The sequence below is a fragment of the Callospermophilus lateralis genome, unplaced genomic scaffold, assembly GCF_048772815.1.
Source record: "Callospermophilus lateralis isolate mCalLat2 unplaced genomic scaffold, mCalLat2.hap1 Scaffold_109, whole genome shotgun sequence".
NCBI lineage: Eukaryota > Metazoa > Chordata > Mammalia > Rodentia > Sciuridae > Callospermophilus > Callospermophilus lateralis.
Window position 1 is genome coordinate 46,186 of NW_027511135.1, and position 20,530 is coordinate 66,715.

Genomic DNA, 20,530 nt, shown 5'->3' on the forward strand with positions numbered 1-20,530 from the left:
CAAAATGAAAGTTAAAAATATGCTGTTGAATTAAATGATTTCTTCCCTTATGGATAAAGATAAGAATCTCCAGATCTTAGCCCGAAGACTACTGTCCATCTCTCTGCCCTCACTTGTCCCCACCTTAAAAAAAAGCAGGCCATAGTCTCCAGTTTACACCCTCACTCACAGTTCCATTCACTCTCCCACTTTCCCCTTTCCTAATCAGAGGGATTGGGGTGGGGCTTCAAGGAACCTCTAGGAGTTTGAAGGGGAGGGAGCTTGGAACCATAGACTAGCTGTGACAAGTCATGGGTGGGATTTGGTAGTTCAGAAAAGGTGGTACCAGACCAGGAATGGGGGATGGGAGTGATGGTAAAGTGGAGTAGGCTAGTTCAGGATGGACCACAAATGAGAAGTTGAGGAAAGCCAGAAAAGACCAGTTGGCGGAGTGGCGGGGGGATGGTGGGTGACGAATGGAATCATGCGGAGGGTCGCTTGTGAGGGCACCGAAGCAAAGGCAGGTGATTGGACGAGAAAGAGAGCCCTAGTTGCCACGGCAGCGACTAGAGGAGAAGGTCTTCAGTTGAGGAGAAGGTCTCCACTAGAGAAGGACGGGGAGCTCCGGCTCCCTGCATTCCCCAGTAGAGCCAGTGCATCGACCCCCATATATCCCTGCTGACGTGTCAACCGGGAAAGGCTGAAGCCTTCCCGGGTGCTGCCCCTCCGCGCCTTGCTACCCACCCTGCCCCCTGAGCCCCGATGCCCGCCCGCAGCCTACTCCACCGCGTCACCGGCTCCCCGAGGTGACCACAACATGGCTGCGGCGCCGGGGCTGCTCTTCTGGCTGTTCGTGCTTTGTCCGACCTGGCGAGTACTGGGCCAACCGGACCCAAGCACTGGCCAGCGCTTCTGGAAGCACAAACTCTGTGCAGACGACGAATGCAGCAGTGAGTGCGCAGGCGGGCGGGCGGCCCGGGGTCTCCGCGGTGGCTCTTCAGGGCTGCATGGGGCTCTGATCTCCCGGTCCCCAGCCCCGCGGGCTGGGCTAGGGGGTCGAAGGACGACGGGTGGGGTGCAGGAGTGACAAGAGCCTCGGGACCCTGCGTGTGCCCACTCCGGCTCTGCCTGCGCCCCCGCCAGCCCGCTCGGGTTGCGGGGGTTTGGACTCCCACTTGTTGCCAGCGTTTTATTTTTCTCTACTGACTGAGGCGGGGGTTGGGAAACACGATTCCCCAGGGACAGCTCTCAGTTTATTCCCTTCCAGGATTTGCCTAGGATCTCAGTGGGTGATGGGGTTGCGCGCCACGCGCCCGGGGCTCCCCACACTGTAGCAGAGCGCTTTTCTGCCCCCGCCACAGGGACCTGGGCCGGTGCGGTATCAGGGCAGATGCTCTCCAGGGCTAGGTGGCCTTAATCCCAGTGGCAGGTTGATGGTGGGGCTTCTTGGGAAAGGCTCACTGGCCCCTTCGTTTTTTTTGCTGCACTGGGGATTGGGCTGGTTTTGCCTTTTAACAGGGACTAGAGTTTAGGCTTGGGAAGAGCACCAAGTCCAGGCACGCAATGTGTTCCGAGGTCTCGGCCCCGACTCTGCTTCAACCTGTCATTTCTGTGCATAGAAGCCTCCCTTCATATTTGAGGTAGGGTAGCAGGTGGGCCAGTAATCTTTTGCTTTTGAAAGAGGCCAAGGATCTGCACTGGCCACCTGGGAACTGCAGCCTCTTCTGTGTGCAGGAAGCGGACAGAATTGCTTCCCAGTCCTGGATTGGAGGTGGGCGGTGGGGAGGATGTAGCCATTCAGATTCAGATGAAGAGGTTTGTTGCAATAACAATAATAAATACTCCAAGATTTTTATAAGCCAATTCAGTTTTAGACTCAGTTGCTAGTGTTGTTGGAACCTCTTTCCTCTATATATTTACTGGCCCAGAATTCTTCTTTTGGCCTCCTGCTTGGTTTCTAGTAACCTTGTAACTTGATGACCATGTTGTCCATAAATTGTAAGCAGTGCATATTTTAAAATATTCATGCTGAAAAGGCCAAGAAGTTTACCATTGAGCTCTTTATGCCTAAATTGGTGTTACCAAAAACAAATTTTATAATTTGAATTGTTTGTTCCACTCCCATAAAGAAAAAAGATGTTTCCAATATATGTTAAGCTGTTCCTAGAGGTAACCCTAAGGCTGGAGTAAATAAACACTCAGAAAAGCAAAGCAGCTGCCATGATATTTCCTTTCAGTTTTGGGTGAACAAAATCAGGCTTCCAACATGGTAGAATGTTTGCTATTCTTTGCTGTCAAGCGCTATCCTATGTGGGCTACCTGGACAATCTCATCACTGATGCTTCCTCAGTACTAAGACATGGTGTTGGTAAGGTTCAGTGGGGTAACATAACTTGAGAAATGGCCTGTGTCCAAACAGATGTGACCTAACACAACAGGTGGGTCTGTGTTGTGTTGTAGGAAGTAGTGAGGTGTGTATGTCAGGTGTCCTTGTGTGCCTTCCAAATAAGTGCTCCAAAAAAAAATAACTAAATAGGTGCTCCATAGTATGCATTATGTTGTCACCTAATATATTACTGATTTGTAAATCCTCTATGACCTAAGGGGGAACAAGAGAAACATTGCCATTTCCACTTGTGATGAGAATTCCCCACCTTAAAGTGTCTCTCACCTTCAACTTGGCCTCTTAATTATCTATGAATTAGGATGCTGACAGTTTTGAAAATAGTCCTATTTTAGCTTCAAAATAACAAGTTACCCTCTCCAAATCTGTGTTTGTTCCTCAGATGTATATTTTTATAAAACACACATTCTTGTGTATTTTACTGCTGATTGGCCTTTAGAAAAAGTGTTATTTCCATTTCTTCTTTGTGCTTTTTACATACATCTCTTGTCCATTTCATCTTAAATCAGAAACTGTGTATTTGGTCAACCAAAAGAAAAATGTTGCTTCTACCAGTTTCTAGATCAATTGTGATTCTAGTCCTGCATTTTAAGCATGAAGGTATTGCCTGACCTTTTCTCATGGTTAAACTTGTTCCTTGTCAGATAGGATACCCACTTTTGATTTTTGATATGAATGAGGATGTTTTGAAACAATCTTAATGTTGGATATAGTCAACAATATTTGCTCAGAGAAAATACATTTCCTGGTAATTTACCCAGATCCTGAACACAGAGACAGCAACTCTGCTGCAAATGAAATTGACAGTGTTTATGGCTGCATGGTAGCACTTGCAGCCACTTAAAGGTAATGTCTTTTAGCAGTTAGTTCAGGTTAATTAACCCCTTGGAGGTTCCTGGATATTCTTCCCTCTTCCCTCCCTATTACCTCTGCATGAAGCCATACTTAAGCCTGTCCGTGTCTACACTTGGATTTACATATTTGCAAAATGAAGCTTTTTATGATTATGAAACAGAAAAAAATTGAGGCCTGCAAGGACCAAGAGTTTCACTGAAACCAGCCATGATTGGTGGTAGCCACATTGCTTTTTATTTCTCAGCACAGAGAAAAATAGAGAAGCTTCCTTTTCCCTTGTCTAATTGCAGGGAATATTGTATTTTATAGCAATAAAATCTCGAAGAATTTTAGATACTTTGAGCAGGTGAATTAAAAGTGATTCCAGAGAGTACTGGAAAAACTTGGTTTTTGTTCATAGTGGGATTCATATTTCCTGATGGGTCAATGTGGATTGTGAAAAATCAAATTCTAATGTTTGTTTTTCTTTTTTCAATGTTCATATACAGTGTTAATGTACCGAGGTGAAGCTCTTGAAGATTTCAGAGGCCCAGATTGTCGTTTTGTGAATTTTAAAAAAGGTGACCCTGTATATGTCTACTATAAACTGGCAGAGGTATCACCAGAACTTTGGGCCATAAGTGTAAGTAAAAGTTTGACAGGTGTTATATTCTTACTTTTGATGGGTTTTTCAGCAGTGTAGATTTAAATGACTGATTTCTTGGGGTCTTTGTAGAGTTAACCTAACCTCTCTGCCAGGCCCTGTGCTCCTAACATGCCTTAGGCCTGGCACAGCATAGAAAGTCAGTAGACTTTCTGAAACAGAACTGAACTGGTTGTGGTTGCTACCCCTCACATCAAGTTCCAGAAGGCTCTACACATCATAAAGGTTGTCATGGTGAAAACCTGACAATTCTTAGCTTTGCTGCTTCAAAAGGGAAGGATTCAAGGACATTAGAGTGAATCCTGTAAATTAAGTCTGAGATAGTAACTCAGGCATGCATACTTAAAGTTGATTTTTTGTGTATTTTACCTAATCATTTGTGCTGTTTTTACTCTAAAAAAGCAGAATATTATGTTCATTATGTGCTTTTTTTTTTCCTTTTTTGCAACTTCTGGGTCATCCATTTCCTGCTTTTCCTATAATCTATGCCTGAAGGTTCCCCCAGGGGTTCTACTTCTAGCCAGTTGTATGGATCTTCTGATGAAAGACATGACATTGTTTATATCATGCTTTGATATTTTAAATGGGGAGATTCACAAGGAGTGACCTCATTGAGAGACTTATGAGTATTGTCCTTTTCATTTAAATGTGATATGTGGATTGTTTACTTAAAATAGTAGCAAGGGTCTTTGATGACTGTAGGGATGTTCCAGTTTAGAGACATTCCGGGTTGCATCCCTGAAAGTTCTCACCCTAAATAAAATACCACACAGCAGAAAATAAGAGTAATCCCTATGGGAAAACTAGTTTCATTTTGTTGCCATTTCTGATTCTTAGGGAATGATCTTGAAACTTGGTTCCTTTAGGTACAAACTTTATATTTAGACAGAGTCCCAGTTGCAGTACTCCATATAAAGAACCATCTATTGTTTCTTTCAAGTATACCAAATAGGATTCGTAATCTTTAAACTTGGAACTGTTTTTCCATGTACCCAAGTGGCATTTTTCATACAGTAGTCGTCTTTCTCCCCTTCTTTGAACTTTTGGATAAATGGGCTTGATTTACATTTTCTCCTGTCACATTGTAGCCTGTTAACTATGTTCATCCCTAGGACTCTTGCCATTCTGGGTGGCAGCACTCATCCTGTCTTCCTGAGGAGCCCTGCTTTCAGCACCTGACCAGAAAGGATCTTTGCCGACTGATGAGTGTTTGGGTGGCACTTTGTTTGCATTGCTCCTGTGGCATTCATTTGTCTTCTTTGCCTTCAGTCAGGTTGTGTTTTATCTTAGCTCCCTATAAAGTGAAAAACTCAGTTAGGAAAGGACCCCTGTCTAATCCATCTTCCTTTTGAATATTTCCTTTCAGGGCAGTGGCACTTAAGTACATTTGTTCTGATAGTAGCTTATGCAGAATTTGTTCTCTTCTGGCAGTTCTTTGCTCCCCACCCACAAATCAAATCAGCAGCACCTCAGCAGGGATGATGTATGGAAGCAAAATTAGGTATAAAAATTATTTCCAGTCATGAGCCTCCATGATTCTGCATCATTTTTTTCATATCACAAGAAATGGGATACCACCCAGTGTGTAATTATGGAGCTTTATATAATCTATGGTCTCAATTGACACAGATTAAGAAGAGATAAATGTGTTTCCTTTCTCCATACATCTCTGTTTTTTTTTCCTTTTCCAAATTTAACCTTAATAGAATTTTCATCAGAAGGGAAAAGTGTATTTCCCCTCAGACTCGCCTCTCATGTCATGAATGTTATACTTAGGAAATTAAAAACTCTTTAGTTTTCAAAATGATTCTCCTTTTGAGTTTTTAGTTTTCATTCTGCAATGTTGTTGATTTTCTAGAGTCTCAGGCTTTATCTGCCAGTGATGAAGCTTTTAATTGCTCCGTCTTATCTAATCTTCATGGCAGTATTCTACCACTAATACTGGCTCTCAGATGGTTTCTAGATATAACAAGAACATTCATGAATGGGGATATTTTAGAGTTAGTGATAAGATGCCTTTTTTTAATTTTCTTTTTTGGGCGTTTGATTTGCCTATCAGTTTCCTTTAATTATTGGCAAGAATCTTCTGTTCCTTTTAGTCAGTAGTTAGTAATAAGAGTGTCTTTCTCAAGGGGAACTTTATGTACCTTTTGTACACTTTATGTAACTTCATATAATTTAGCTGTTGGTGCTGAAAATAAATGGGGTTCTTTTCTGCAGAGGATTTATTTTGGGTGAAACTGAAGCTTGATATGTGGTTTAGTATGCATTATATTGTAATTTTATTTTCTCCCCAAGTACTTGTAAAAGTAGATTTGGAAAAAGCTAGGAAAGCATATACTATCAATACATTTGCTATAGTGGTAATACATTTTAGAGATTTTGTATTGTTTTTACTTATTAATTCTCGTGACTGTTATGTATTGGTTAAGAAAGACATAAATATTGGTTTATGAGCAATGCTACAAAATGTACAGGTAAATTCTTGCTAGAGGTTATTTGGAATTGCATTTATAACCAGCTTTGATTTATATAGTTTTAACCATATAATATACAATAATCTCCTATGCAAATCTTTTATTTACTTCAGAAGTCTTAACTTTATATGCTCTGTGTTGAGAATTAAGCTAAATGTAAAAAAGAAAACTTCAGTGGTTGGAAATGCTGTTTTAACAGTTCTGTATTTGGAATAATAATCTCAGTGTAATTGTTATAGCAACTTTCTTTCTTGGTTATACCATATACCTATCTATTATGTGTATATTTCCTGCCACTTCTGAGAATCTCTTATTTATATTCCTTGTACAGAATTTATTTTATATTTGTCTCCTTTGCACTATAGGTTGGCCATATTTTTGGTTATTTTCCGAAAGATTTCATCAAAGTAGTTCGTGAATATACTAAAGAAGAGCTACAAATTTCAACAGATGTAAGTTATGGATTTCTTTTTTGTTCTCAATTGTAAACTGGCTTATAAATCCACCCATTATATTCAGTTAACTGCTTCTGAAAGTTTTATAATGTGTTTATAACATTTGTGTATCAGATTTTCATTTGAAATCAGACTACCTATAAAAAAAAGTTTGAAAGGCATTCAAGGGTGATTATATTATAATCTGAGAGTTTTCTAATATATTGAAACAGATATTCTTATAGAAGGCTGTTTACTCAACTATAGGGCTTTTCTCTTCTGTTTTATATGTGAAAAATAAATAATGTAATATATTTGTACTTGGCTATTAAATTTAAGAGGTAAATAATTTCATTTTACAGGCAAAAGAAGGTATTCCAAATTGAAAACTACTCATTGGATAGTTATTAGACATTTTAAGTATATTTAGGTTAAATTAATTAACTCTAACTTTTATACTAGGCTAGAAATACGTACTTACAAAGGTTTTCTTATTCTTAGTCATATATGGGATCGTAGTCATGTTATAGATTTGGAAAAGGGGACCTGAGTGTTTCAGGTGATGTTCAGTCTCAGATCTTTTAAGGCCCCAACTGCTTCCTTTATACAGCATTCCTGTATTGTGCTCTGACTTAAATTGATTTTGTGACTGAAAGGATTTCGTGTTCTAGAATTCTCACTTCAGCTGATTATTTTCTAGAGTTTTAAATTGTGTAGTAATTGATGCCCACCAACATTGAAACATCTTTGGGCAGCTCTTTGTAGTGGCTGTAGAATATGCAAGCTGCTAGGCTAGGATAGTTCTTAGATTAGATGGGGTGAATGGATAAAGTCATCCTGTTTGTTGTTGCTGTTCCTAAAATTTCTTCATAATCTCAGGGGCCATAAAATCACTTCTGTTGCTTGTTGGACTTCATTGTTGGTAAAGAGAGTTAGTTCTTGGGATTTAAGCTGTGACAGCAGTTCACTGATTACAGAGAACTCATTTGTTTTGAACTCTGCCTTTTCATTATGTTTCCCATTACATGCATCCCTCATGGCTTAGAAATGCATGTGATGGGGAGAGGAAATCACTCATCCCTACTACATTGAACTGCCTCCCCCACCCCCAGAACCCCCACAGAATATTATGAAGATTTAATTAGGAGATGGAAATTTTTAAAAAAATTTCCATTCATACTATGGCTCCTTTTATATGTCAATTTGCTTACTAGTGGCAAGAAGGAAGACTAAATAAATATATAGATAGTCCTGAGAGAGGTCTTAGTGACTGTGAAACCCTGATGAAGAGGAAGGTGTATAACTTGTTGAATCTTGTTTTCAGTTTGTTCTTGTGGTAATAATAATGTGAGGAGCCTCCTTAATATCATTCTTTATTCCATCAAATGTACTTGTATCTCAGTAAGATACTTTAAAACTGATTCATCTTTCTCAATGCTGCAGGATCTTCCAGCTTCTCCTGAGCAAATGATTAAGAATTAAATTCCTGAAACATAGGTGTAGATTTTAGAGCTTGAGGATCCTACAAGTGATACCTTGCCTTTCCCTACTTATGCTCAGAGCAAATTGAGAGAGACCCAAGAGTCAGGCTGTTGGAGACCAAATTGTCACCATTTTTACTCATTATGCTTTTTAAAGAATATGACCCATGTTAAAAAAAAAAGAAAGAATAGACTTTCTAACACTGTAGTCTAGAAAAAGACAGATTTACTCAGCCATAGAAGGAGTTAGCCAATGGGGGTTGGAGGAGGGTAATCTGGTTGACCCCAAAGATTCTTTAGAACCAATCCTGAATTTGGGAGCATGGATGAGTTTGCTTTTGTGACACTTTGTTATTGACACACTAATGTTTTCCTTTTCCTTACAGGAGACAGATTTTGTCTGTTTTGATGGTGGAAGAGATGATTTTGATAATTATAGTGTAGAAGAACTTCTAGGATTTTTGGAATTGTATGATTCTGCAAATGAAGATTCTGAGAAAGCTATAGAAAAAGTGGAACAATTTCCTGAAGTCTCCCAGGATGTTGAACCTGAACCTAAACCAGTAGTAGCAAACTCAGAGCAAATTGAAAGTGCATTCTCAGAAAACACTATGGATCTTGAGGAACAATTTCTGGCTCAGAAGAACCATCCTCATGCAGATAGTCAAACAGATAATGCTCAAGGTGAACAAACTTCATTTGAACCCTTTGAAGAAATACTACAAGATGAATTGAAAGTGCCAGAAAGTGAAAACAACAAAACCAGCAACAGTTCTCAGGTCTCAAATGAACAGAAGACTAATGCTTATACACTTTTGAAAAAAGAAATGACATTAGACTTGAAAACCAAATTTGGTTATACTGCTGATGCACTTGTGTCTGATTATGAGACGACCAGACTGGTGACTTCATTAGACGAAGATTTTGATGATGAGGAATTGGATGCTGATTATTATGCATTTGATAAGGAAGAAGAGGAGAATGAGGAAAGCTTTGGGGAGCTCCCATTACTAACCTTTATAAGTGAAGAAGGCATGAAATTCCCAGTAGAGTTTGGAGTGGAGAAATATTCAATAGGTGAAGAGCAGAATTCAAATGAAGAAGATAAGGTTGAGGTAACTCTGCCCCCAGGCATCAAGGATGATGACAAAAATATACTGACAACCTTGGAGGATACTTTATTTATTGGCACAGGTGGTGACGAGAAAACAGATATGATGGATTTGGGGAATTCTTATTCAGAAGAAGAAAAAGAAGATGAGGAAGCTAGAAAACAGAAGAAACCACAAGCAGCAACAGATTATATTTATCCTGAAAGTGCAGAATATGGTCTTTTTGTGGAAACCTCTAAGACAGATAATGATGAAGAGCCAAAAGTGGACATCGAACTTCATATTAAAGGAAAAGAGACAGATGTTCAGGAGCCTAAGAAGCACCTGATGCAAGATGTTTCAGAATCAGAGGATGAGAAGATAGAAGGGATAATTGCATATACTTCTCCCCAAAGCAATAAGCTCAGCTCATTGCCAGCTGTTGAAAAGGGCAAGGACACATTAAAATCAGCCTTTGAAAACAAAGAGAATGACCTAAAAGAAGCAGTTATCCATATCTCAAAAGACTCAAAAGAAGTGAATGAAGAACTCTCTTCACCTGGAGAGAAGATTTTGGAAGATAGCTTAGAGAATAAATCTCTACATAAAGCTGTAGGGAGTCTGATGACCCAAGAACAGAGTAAACCACCAGAATCCTTGGGCATTGCAACATTCCTGGGAGATAATCAAAATGATACATCCAAAGATGGAATGGAGGAGCCAGGTTCAGTAAATACACCAACCCTGCACATAGACTCAGTGGAGCATCAACCTCAGGAAATTAAAGAGGGACTAGTTCTGAAAACTGAAAATCAATCTGGATTCTCCTCTCCAGATGGAATTGGTTTGTTAAGAGAACCGGAAGAAGAGGTCCACAGTCCCAGAAAAAATTTTTCTTGGCAACAAGAAAGAGATGTGATTGTTACAGTTAGTCATGTAAATGAGAAGATAGGGCTTTCCAAGGACAAGGGTAAAGAGCAGTCCTTGGCTGAAGAATTGATTCAGCATAAGGCAACACAGGGGACACAGGAAATTAAAAAAACAGAGCAAACTGACGAGGTAGAAGTACCAGGTCTCCATACCGAAAGGCCAGCATCAGTAGAGGAGGATTATTATCCCCCTGAAGAGCTACTGGAGGATGAAAATGCTGTAAGTGCAAAACAGTCAAAAGAAAAACATTCTGGGATTTAGAATGTTAACCAGCACGTTCTTGAGAAAGCAGTTTTAGAGACTATCAATCCTGATCTAGAAACCAAAGAAAACAAACAAGAAATGAGTATAATTTGGGAGATTTTTAAGAAAAGTGAAACCACAGCCAAAAGGGTAGACATGATGGACAAGGAACGAGGTGATATGGAAATGGGAAAGGAGGAAAGTCCTCTGGCAGATGAGGAAGCCCAGGGACTCTTTGACGGAAGTGATGAGGAAAACACTCAGACTTCAGGGATAAGTGAAGTATTTCAGGATAAAAATTCTGATGATCTTGAAAAAGACAACCCTAAGGAACATCTGAACACTTCAGGGTCTACAGAAAAGGCTACTGGAAAAGAAATCTCAAAAGAGGACCTTGAGGACATAGGGCATATCACGGATGCAGAAAGCCAGGGTCCTGCTTATGCAGATCTTGAAGATGATATACTCCCACAGAGTCCACATATAGCCCTAAAGCCAGAGCTTAGCGATCAGGAGGAAGACTTGCCCATAATCCGCAGCTTCTTTACAGAACAAAAGTCCTTGCAACGCTTCCTGAAGTACTTTGATGTCCAAGAACTGGAAGAAATGTTGCAGGAAATGTCATTAAAGCTGAAGTCGGCACAGCAGGAGAGCCTGCCCTATAACGTGGAAAAAGTTCTAGATAAGGTCTTCCGTGCCTCTGAGTCACACATTTTGAGCGTAGCAGAGCAAATGCTTGATAATCGTGTGAATGATATTAGAGACATAGGAATAAAGGAAAGTAACATATTTGAAGAGGCTGCAGTGCTTGATGATATCCAATACTTGATCTATTTTGTGAGGTACAAGCACTCCACAGTGGAGGAGACTGCTCCATTGATAACAGTGCCTCCTCTACAGGAAATCTGGACTAAAGCTGAAGGTAAATACCTGCTTGCGGCTTGAGCTGGAGAAAAGGAGTTGTTCCATCCAGGTGTTTTTGTGTATTATTGTAAAGTTCTGTTCAGTTTCCATGTGCCTACAGGAGAAAGAAGGCTGACTCAGGAGCCCCATATATTCCTTTATTTATTCTTTTGGGCTAGAGCATGAAAGGACATTGCTTATTCTTTTCTCCTTTAGGACAGTTGGGATTGGTTAGCATGTTCAAAGAGAAATTTTATAAAAAGTTAAAGAGAAAGATATAAATGAGAAACTAATGCACAAAAGTAGACCTGTTAACAGTACAGATTTTATGTTAAAATTATAAAAGGGCTTTATTAAACATAATTTCTTAATCATAAAATATCTGTACTAGATCATGTGGGTGTGGAGTTACTAGCATAACTTTTTTTATTTTAGAATTTAATCTCTTTTTATGTGGTGCTGAGGATCGAACCCAGTGCCTCACCTGCACTAGGCAAGTGCTCTGTCACTCAAGCCTAGCCCTAGAATAACTTTTAATGGATAGCTTGCCTGAATTCCCCTCCCCAGCATTTATCTTTTGTGGATACCATGCTATTTCCAGTCTCTTGGGGGAGAGGTCACTTATTCTGGTTTTACTCCTCTGGGTTCTAAGGTCCTTGCATTCATATTAATCAAGGATGGAACCAGGATGACAAGCCTTATAATGTAGTGCTTGACACATAGAAGCCTTTCAATTAAATATTCGTCAAACTGACAATGAGCCAATATCCTGATAAAAGCTTTCTGTTTCCTGGTTTCATATTTGATCATCTCTATCCATTGTTTTTCAAAATGAAATATTTCAACTGAGAGTATATGATAAGAATTCCAGAAGGACATAAAGCCATTGGAAAATTTACATCCCAAGAATGCTAATTTTACCTGATAATTTGGGGAAGAAAACAGTTGTACATTTAATCAAAGCAGATATATTTTGGATAAGAATGCAAAGTACAAGTGAATGTTCAGGGTAGAATATGAAGCTGTGAAGAGATAATCTTTGCTCTGTATCCTATTGGTCTATGTCCTGAGCTCAGGAAGGAGATAGGTTCACCATTTGGCTCCTAGGTTACTTGGAACATATTTGAAAGTCACATTAGCAAGCTAGACTTACGGAATTCCCTTCTCTATACTGGCTCAGTGAGACCAGCACACTTGTAGATGAAAGAGTTCCTGTTATTTCTGAGCAGAATAGACATTTCACATTTTTGTTCTGGACCAGAATTCTCTTCTGCACATTTATTCATGTGGGTGTATGTTGGTTTGCCAAGGGAAGTAAAGTTATTGAAGCCTCTATCATAAATGTATTTGTTTATGAAATACTTTGGATTAAAGGCTTCTTTATAATTTTGACTGTATAGTTCAGTCATCCTTTAAATGGGATGAAAACAATGAACCCTCCCGTATCCTTGCCCAGTTGTTCTCATGGGCGCATGCCAGGACAAGGAGGGCAGTGTTGAGGTATCTGGAGCTGTGTGCTGAGGGGGAGTGCTGATCATTGGGCTTAAGTGGGGGTAGATAGTGTCATCCAGCTGGCTCAATGCATTCTTCTCCCCTGTAGAGATGCAGCCACCCCATGAAGATGATTTTCCTAAAGAGAACACAAATCATCTTAATAGAAATCTTCATGAAGAGCCTCGCCTCCTGAGTCATCATTTAAATATGAACCATCCTGAAGAGCCCAGCCTCTTGAGTCAACCTGTGACTGAGGACATGGGTGTCTTAGAAGTGTCTCAGATCCCAAATACTGAGAAAGTAGACCCAGGTAAAGCTTGCCAATTTTTCTCTACAAAGTAGAGGCATTATCATAATGAAGGCTTTCAAGGATATTTGTTGCCAAAGGTACAAAATAGAGCAGAGAGTAATATAGGTACATGTGAGTTCAAAAAACAAAATCTCTTAAGTGAGAGAAAATCAAGAATAAAGATGACTAGAAATCAAAAATAGGCCAGAGACTGTAACTCACCTAAAAGCAAATGTTTAGCTATGACTAGCTTGTGTAAACCATTTACAACTAAAATATTATTCTTCAAAGGCCTTATGCTCTAAAACTGTATTTTTCAACCAGACCAACAGCACCAGAAACTCTGGGGGTGGGACCCACAATCTGTGTTTAGCAGGCCTTCCAGGAAAGTCTGGCCTGGTACAAGTTAGCTTGAGAATCACTGTTCATAGTCTCTTAAATTCTGTGTTTTTTCCCTTTTCTTCTAAATGGAATGTACTATACCTCAAGTCCTGTTTTGACTTGCTTCCTGGACATGGTAATTAAACTTTTTCAAATGCAGTCAATCGTCCAGATCTTTATACTATATACTTACAGGAAGCAGTACAGAACTGCAATCCATTTTAGACTGACACTTATGAATACTTCATCATAGTGCACAGTATCCAGTGGGAGATGAGAAACAATTTTTCAAAAAAATTCCCAATAATGGCATCAATAGCATTCTACTTTTGTGTTGCTCACTCTCATTTTATCAGTAAATTACATTATGACTAATTGTTTTATTTTATCCATCCAGTATGGTGCTATGAAGCCATAATTACTGTATTTTGTGTTTTTAAAGGTTCTGGTCTGTAAGCATAGCTATAGCATTATCCTGCACCAGTGCAGGACTTAGCAGCACTGATCCTGACCCCGCCCCCATCTGCACACACAGAGTGTAGGAGAACTCATGGCAGGGGGTATTCAGTTAATTTGAGAAGGAATAACATATCAGTTCTTCCATTTTCCAGAAGACATTTCATTCATATATGAACACTACTGACTTCTGAACTGTTTTTAACTCCATAAGGTTCTGAAAATGAATCACGCACCATTAAGATTTGTTATTTTCATGCTCCAAAACTTTCAAGATTAGGGAAAACTTGGCTTACAAAATTAAGCATGAATTATTTCCCTGGCCTTTTAGGTTCCACCACAAAATGATGTCAATCACCTTTATATGTAAAATCTTCCCAAATGTCATTTAATGTGTCTCAAGTGCTGAGATGCTGAGCCAATGGGCAGACTTCACCAGCAGTCAAATTCATAGACCAATAGTGATTGGAGGGCCTGGGGTTGTAGCTCAGTGGCAGAGTGCTTGTCTAACATGTGAGGCACTGGGTTTGATTCTCAGCACTGCATACAAATAAATAAAATAAAGGTCCATCAAAAACTAAAAAAAAAAAAAATTTAAAAATTAGGCAAAAGCTTAAAAAAAATAGTAGTGAATGGAATCTCAGGGTTGAGAAAGACCTTAGAGGCAACTGGTCCAACTTCCTTTTTTTAGAGAGAGGGAGGGAGAGAGAGAGAGAGAGAGAGAGAGAGAGAGAGAGAGAGAGAGAGAAAGAGAGAGAGAGTGTTTTAATATTTATTTTTTAGTTATCTGCGGACACAACATCTTTTTTTTTTTTTTATGTGGTGCTGAAGATCGAACCCTGGCTGCACAGCCAGACGAGCGCACTACCGCTTGAGCCACTTCCCCAGCCCAACTGGTCCAACTTCTTAATAACTGCACGTTGGACTCCTAGCTGTTTAATCAAACGTACCCCAGGCTCATGTAACTCATACTGAAATTCCACCCCTACAAGCTCTCAGGTCTAATTGGAATTCTACCTCATTCACAGAGCCTCAATGCAGGTCTGTACCCAATATCCTTTAGTCTCTCTTGATATTACTGTTTTCTTTTTAAATAGCTGTCATCTGTCCACTCAATAAATAGTTGTTGAGTATCTCTGCCAGGTGCCAGATGCTGTGTTAAGCCTTGGCTCATTCCACCTGTAAATCTGCAAACCAAGACTCCCTCTCTTTCAGCTTTCCTAAAATTTTTAACACAAAGTTTCACCAGCACTAAATCCATGTTTGTTGAATGTCACCCTGTCTATATATCTCTGGTTTTAAAAATTTTCCTTTAGTAAATATTGTTCTGATAGCAGTTGTATGGCCATGGAAGTAGTGGAGAGTAGACTGGAGATTGTTCATTTTATAATTGAAGGGTCTGACAGCTCTAATTAGGATTTTGAAGTTTTCTTCTCTGTGTTAATTGTCTTTAGGAGAGCCACATATTCCAGGCACTGTGATTCATATATTTAGTGAAACACTGATGAATATTGAAACTGAAGAGAGACAATTCTTATTCTATAGCATAAAATAAAATAGCCATTTCCCCTTTCAATTTTAGAGCTACTTATAACAGAAGGTACTCCTGTTGATGATGCTGATACAGAAAAACAACTAAAGGACATAAAGTTGGAAGAGCCAGCAGATGCCACCCTTTTGGACAACGTGCTTTCCTTGTTATATTCATACTTGCTTTATTTCACTAAGATGGTAAGTTTGACATAGTTTCTTCAACTAGAATGTTGATTATTTATTAGTTTTTAAGTGGCTTCTGGTCATGAAGTGAAGAACTTAAAATGTCTTTATGAAAATGACTCCTGACCCTTTGAGTAGATAGCTCCTAAAACAAAAGCCATAGGGGTGTGGCTTAATGGCTACTTAGTTTAGCATATGAGGAAGATTTGCTGTCTACCAAGGCTGGACATTTGTACACCTGTAAAAACTTGGTTCTTCCCCTCAGAACCTTTCATTCTGGCAGGGAGATAATAGCATTCACTTGAAACACAGTAAGATAATGGCAGAAAGAGAGGTATTTATTTGATGGTAGAACATTATTGTCCATAAATGCATTTATTATGGTTGGAAGGGTGATCAATAAGGTCAGAAAGTAGTTGAGATGTGTTTGAAGCACAGGCAAAGGTCAAACAGGAGTGTGACATGTGGTTTGTTGTTGATTAGACAGGCTGGGGTGGAGGATGGTGGGGGAAGCTGGCAGTCAGAAGAAATGTGTTCAGAGAAATGGAAACATGAAGAAAAGGATATTTGGGGAGGCCAGGAGAATGTAAATAGTTGGTGTTGTATAACGTGTGAAGTTGGAGGGGGATGGTCTGTTGGAGAGGCCAGCAAATCTTAAAGGAAGTCATGGGCCAAAGTAGCATTAGACCATTAATAGTGGGGATCCTTAGAAAGTTTTAAGAATGAAAGGAATTAGGTTAGATCTGTTTCTTAGAAAGAGTCACTTAAGGCTGACCTTTCTAAAGAAAATCATGATCCAAACAAGAAATTTAATCTGTCTAGAAGCTTATCTAAGCATTTTAGGACTTACCTCCCCGTCATAGTATTTGTTGATGTTGAACTTTTAGAGTTTAATTATAGGAATGAGAAAGCTTTTAGAGCTTGGAGGATAAGATGGTCCTAGGGCCTTTGTGACAGTAATCCTTCTCAACTGAAGTTGTTTCCTGTAAGTTGTATTATTTCAAGACTTGTTTAAGAAAAGTGATGTTGTTGTTTTCCTTGTAAAATGTATAGATTTTGAAGCCAGGTAGATCTGGTTTCAAATCCCAAGGTTATCATTTAGAAGTTTGGGCAAATAACTAAACTTTTGAATATCAGATTCCCCATCTGAAAAATGTAGATAATGCTTACTCCAATCATAAGAATTAAATGATTTGACAAGGTAAAGTGTCTGGTGAGATGTCTGGCATTTTGTAGGGTTTTACCCCCACGCACCCCCTAATTCTCATGTAGGCAGTCAGAGGTGGTATAAAGACAATGAATACCTGGGGAGGAGAGACCACCAGGGTGGAAAAGATGTGATGGGGAGAAATGAATCAGTTTTCAGTTGGCTCCATGTTTGTTCATGGTGGTGGCAGCCACCTGGGTAAGGAGTATGTACAAGCCAGGCAGTTAGAATAATGATATTTCCAGTGATTAAAGCCCAGTCTTCCACAGTCATAATTTGATTATCAGAATGAATCAACATCACTTGGAAAGTTTACAGCCTCATGATATGGGAAGGATTTCTTTATTCATATTTTTAGGTATGCACAGAGCCCTTCTCTAGGTCTAGGTCGGGGTACATGAATGTGGTGCAGGTATGGTCAGTGACTTTGCGGTGATAGGTAAGACATTGACGTGAGTGGCAAAGAAGAGGCACAATGTTATGAGACTGATTTGAAAGGAGCCTTCAAAAAGGCATTTTGATGGCCCAGTATGTACAGGACATTGTGTGAGGACTAAAAGAGTCTAACAGGTATAAGGCATGATTGTGATTTTTGAAAGCCTTAAGAAAAGGACTTAACAAATATATGCAAAAATTATGAACAAGTGAATGTAAAATCTTAAACAAGTAGTATGATATCTGATAGGACTGGAGAGTAATAGGCTCTGATGTGTTTGGGAGATGTGCACCAATCAGATTCATTGATCAATGGAATCTTAGTAGAATCTTAGTGTTAGAAGAAACCTTGGAAGGCTGTTAGTCTAGTTTCTCACTCATTGCTGTAATTTTCTTTACTGTGGCCCTGACGAGTAGTTATGAGGCCTGTACACCAGTATTTCCTAGCAGGAGTCACTCTCTTACAAGGCTATATGTTCTTCTGTTGTCTAGTTCATCCTTGTATTGACTCCAAATTTTCCTCCACATGATTTCCTCTATAAAATTGAATTCTTTTCTACATAGAAATCCTTTAAATATTTGAAATTATATCTTAATTTAAAAATTATTTTTAGTATTTTTATCATGGAAACTTTCAAATAAGAGCAGAGAGAATAGTAGGGGACTATAGGTAATCATAACATACTATACATTTCAGAATACTAGAAGAAAAGATTGTGAAAGTTTTACCATAAATGATGTTTGAGGAGGTAGATATATTTAACCTGATTTAAACGTTACATAGTGTATACATGCATCAAAATGTCATGTTACCTATTTCAATAATTATGTTTATTTCTATGTACTAAGTAAAAAATAAATTTAATTAGAAAAGCTTTAAAGAAAAGCATAGAGAATAGTATAATGAACCCATGGGCCATCACCCAACTTAACAGTAATTCCTTGATAGCCAATATCAGTGAGTTTTTTTTTAATTTGTTCTAATTGGTTATACATGATAGCAGAATGCATTTTGATTCATTTTACATAAATGGAACAAAACTTTTCCTAGTTGTACACAACACGTGTAGTAGTCTTACATGTACCTCGGGTAATGAGGTTCATCTCATTCCACCATCTTTCCTATCCCTATGCCCTCTCGCCTGTCCTACCTCCCCTTTGCCCAATCACAGTTCCTCCATTCTTTCCATGCCCCTTGCCACCCACCTCACCCACATTATGGTTCAGCATCCACTTTCAGAGAGAACATACAGCTTTTGGTTTTTGGGATTGGCTTACTTCCCTTAGCCTGATATTCCCATTCACCCGCAGATGCCATAATTTTTTTCTCTTTTAATGCTATAAGTAACATTTCATTTTGTATATGTACCACAGTTTCTTTATCCATTCATCTGTTGAAGGGTTGTTTCCACAAAACTAAGGAATGCTTCACAAATGTGGGTGTCATCCTTGCTCAGGGACCATGCTAATTTTTTCTGTATTGTCCCAATTTTAGTATATGTGCTGCCAAAGCAATCACACTCTGAGTTTTAACAAATGTAGATACCCATGTAAAAACTACCATAATCAAGATATAGAACAGTTTTTTCACTAGAAAAGGGGTTTCCTTGGGATCCTTCCCAGTGAGTTCCTTCACCACCTGTTCCAGGCAACCACTGATAACTTTTTTTTTTAAACTATAGATTCATTTTTCCTACAGTACTATTTCATATATATGCCCCTATAAGTTGACTCATATCTAGGAGTGCAATTGCCTCCTATGTTTAATGTATGTTTTTATCTTATGTAATACTGTCAAGCCATGCTAATAAATGACCACAATCATTTTATACTTCCACCAGCAATTTAGGAGACTTCCACTTGACTTCATCTTCACTATCACTTGGGCCATTCTAGTGGGTATGTCTTTGTGAGTTTATTTCCTGATAACTAATGATATTGAGTGAACTTTTTTTTTTGAGATAGGGTCTTACTAACTTGCTTAGGCTCAAACTAACTTGCCAGCCTCAAACTTGGGATCCTCCTACCTCAACCTTCTGAGCTGCTGGGATTACAGACATGTGCTATCATGCCTGGATCAAATACTTCTTCATGAGCTTGTTGACCATACTGTTTTTGTATGTCAACTCTCTCTGGTTAGCTGGAATCCAGACTTCTCCCAGCTCAGTGCCAACTGTGGGATTGGTTAGCTTATAGTTGTTCTTGGCCCTCGCAGGTACTGCTTAGAATGTAGCCCCAAACTGAAGACCACCTCCATGCAGATTTCTGGAACTCTTTTTCTTTGTGGCTCCCATCTTTCTGGTAGTTTTCTCTACATGTTTTTGGCTGCTTAATCTCCTGGAACTCTGGTCTCTTTCTCCTCAGTGAGACTGTTAGGCCCCATTTGGGTTCCCCTTCCCAAACTGAGGTCTAGAGGGTGCCTCAAGGTAGAATGCTCACCTATTTGTTCTCCTTCTCTTAGGGGTGACAGTTGCATGTCCCTTGTGGCTTTCTATCTGAAAAATAGCTCTTTAAAAATATATTTTGACTGTGCATGGTGGCACATGCCTTAATATCCTAGTGGCTCGGGAAGCTGAGAGAGAATCATGAGTTCAAAGCCAGCCTTAGCAAAAGTGAGGTTCTAAGTAACTCAGTGAGACCCTGTCTCTAAATAAAATACAAAATGGGGCTGAGACTGGGGATGTGGCTCAGTGATCAAGTGCTCCTGAGTTCAATCCCTGGTACCAAAAATATATATATTCCAACTTTCTGGTTGCTTTCAGTGGGAGAACAAGTCTCATATAAGTTAATTGATTTCTCCTTTTGTTGTAACTTTTTGCAATAATTGAAAAAAAATATGTTTGTGGGACTTCTAGGATATATTGTAGTTTTGGTGAATAAATGACATCCCCCTGGTACAACAATTTAACCTGTTTTCTCTATTCCTTTTTTTTTTTTTTTTTTTGGTGGTGCTGGGATTGAACCTCGGGCTCCATGCATTCTAGGCAAGTGCTGAGCTAACAACCTCAGCTTCTCTCTGTTGCTTTATATTTCTTGGAAATTCATAGTCAGGTTTAGGTTCAATTCTTTTTCTTATGAAAACTTAATAGGAAATATTGCATTGACATATGCA

General features: G+C 39.2%; 1 non-coding gene and 1 pseudogene across 1 annotated transcript; one reads left to right on the forward strand and one right to left on the reverse strand.

Moving 5' to 3' along the window:
• The first annotated feature begins 796 nt into the window (after nt 1-796).
• LOC143386689 (transport and Golgi organization protein 1 homolog) overlaps nt 797-20,530 on the forward strand; it is a 40,023-nt pseudogene continuing 20,289 nt past the window's right edge.
• On the reverse strand, nt 18,831-18,937 carry LOC143386692 (U6 spliceosomal RNA). Its single transcript, XR_013089689.1, has one exon. It is a non-coding gene; the product is annotated as a U6 spliceosomal RNA (small nuclear RNA).